At 45.5% G+C, this 2,220-nt stretch overlaps 1 pseudogene; it reads left to right on the forward strand.

Moving 5' to 3' along the window:
• The first annotated feature begins 287 nt into the window (after positions 1-287).
• Positions 288-1,919, forward strand: LOC113932543 (annotated as a pseudogene).
• Positions 1,920-2,220: the final 301 nt, after the last annotated feature.

A 2,220-nucleotide genomic window follows, 5' to 3' on the forward strand; every position in this document is an offset into this window, starting at 1 on the left:
CAGCAGGGAGTCTGCTTCTCCCTCTGACCCTCTTCCCTCTCGTGCTATCTCTCATTCTCTCTCTCTCAAATAAATAAATAAAATCTTTAAAAAAAAATATTGATACAAAGTGAAATGGAAACACAAGACACCAAACTCATGGGATGCAGACAAGCAGTTATGAGAGGGAAGTTTAAAGCAATAAATGCCTTCATTGTGGAAAAAAGAGAGCACGCGTCCTAAAGCAAAAGAACCCAGCAAGTGTCTCTTGCAAAGGAGATGGTCACTTCTTGGGATAGCTTCCAGCTCTGGAAAATGAGCATCCTCAAAGGACCCCAGAATCCAACCATAGCACATACACTTCTTTTATGAAGTCTCATCACAGCTATGACCAGATTCCCACAAGCTCCAGTTTGTTTATATTTAATATTTCCTTGTTGATGAAGAAAACTTTTTTTTCTTCCCCCCTTTGGCAACTAATGGTATATAAGCTGTCCCTTATGGGGCAGTGGGAAAGTAAGAAGCAAAGTTTTGTGGGCATGCTGGCCATCAAGGATTTCATCAATATCCTGCACTATTACTAATAAACCAGTCTTGGTATAGATCTATGAGCTATAAGAATGCAAGATAGAAACCTGGAGGGAAGCATACCCACAGGACTTCTTCAATCCCGTGTCTGCATTGCTTCTAACACCAGCTTGTTTGATGCTGTCTCTTCATTAATTCAAAATAAGACCCACAGGCTGCCAGTTATTGACCCGGAATCAGGCAACACCTTGTATATCCTCACCTATAAGAACCTTCTCAAGTTCTTCAAATTGTTTGCCTCTGTTTCCCAAGCCAGAGTTCATGTCTAAGTCTCTGGAAGAGCTATAGATTAGCACGTAGGCCAACACTGTTATGAGTCACACTACCACCCCTGTTTACATGGTTCTAGGCATTTTTTTTTAAGATTTTATTTATTTATTTGACAGAGAGAGACACAGCGAGAGAGGGAACACAAGCAGGGGGAGTGGGAGAGGGAGAAGCAGTCTCCCTACCGAGCAGGGAGACTGATGCAGGGCTCGATCCCAGGACCCTGGGACCATGACCCAAGCTGAAGGCGGACACTTAATGACTGAGCCACCCAGGCGCCCCGGCTCTAGGCATTTTATTTTATTTTATTTTATTTTAAGATTTTATTTATTTATTTGAGAGAGAGAATGAGAGATAGAGAGAGAGCATGAGAGGGGGGAGGGTCAGAGGGAGAAGCAGATCCCCGCTGAGCAGGGAGCCCGATGCGGGACTCGATCCCAGGACTCCAGGATCATGACCTGAGCCAAAGGCAGTCGCTTAACCAACTGAGCCACCCAGGCGCCCTCTAGGCATTTTATACGGCACTGATTTTCAGCCCTGCCAGTGGTGGATGAGAAAGAGCGTGTGGTGGACATCTACTCCAAGTTTTATGTTATCAAGTTGGCAGCAGAAAAGACCTACAATAACCTAGATGTGTCAGTGACCAAAGCTCTACAGTGTTGATCACATTACTTTAAACGTGTCCTTGGGGCTCCTGGGTGGTTCAGTCAATTAAGTGTCTGATTTTGGTTTCGGCTCAGGTCATGTTCTCAGGGTTGTGAGATCGAGCCCTGCAACAGGCTCCATTCTGAGCATGGAGTCTGCAGGAGATTCTTTCCCCTTTTCCTCTCCCTTCCCCTCTGCTCCTCCCACCACTCACATGCATGCACACGCACACACACTCTCTCTCAAATAAATAGATAAATAAAATCTTTAAAAATGTCCTCAAGTGCATGAGAGTTTGGAGACCCATCATCAACAGGCTGGTGGAACCAGAGATTTACCTATTTGTAGTGGTGGATAAGAATGATGCCGTCAAGGAAATTGTATCACCATCTGACATCCTGCAGGACTTGGTGCTCACAGGCAAACACAAAAAATCCTGAGCTGGGGAAAGAGGTCAGACAGACCAGGGGATAAGCCCTACTCACTGCCCACCCTGGGAATCACAGATGAAATCCTAAGAGAACTGTGAGTATTCCCTGCTCAGGAGACCCCTACTCTTCTACCTGGAAACTGGGGAAGGTATGGAAAGAGGAAGGAGAATGGATTTTAAGGTGCCCTTATCCTCACAATACTCTTGAGAAAAACTTTCAGCCTAGCCCAGCCTGCCCCCTGCCCTCTCAGACATAGGCTCTTTTTTGAGCAAACTATGGGTTCTGTGCCCCTGAAAAAAAGTTCTGGTCT

Source organism: Zalophus californianus, chromosome 10 (genome assembly GCF_009762305.2).
Source record: "Zalophus californianus isolate mZalCal1 chromosome 10, mZalCal1.pri.v2, whole genome shotgun sequence".
NCBI lineage: Eukaryota > Metazoa > Chordata > Mammalia > Carnivora > Otariidae > Zalophus > Zalophus californianus.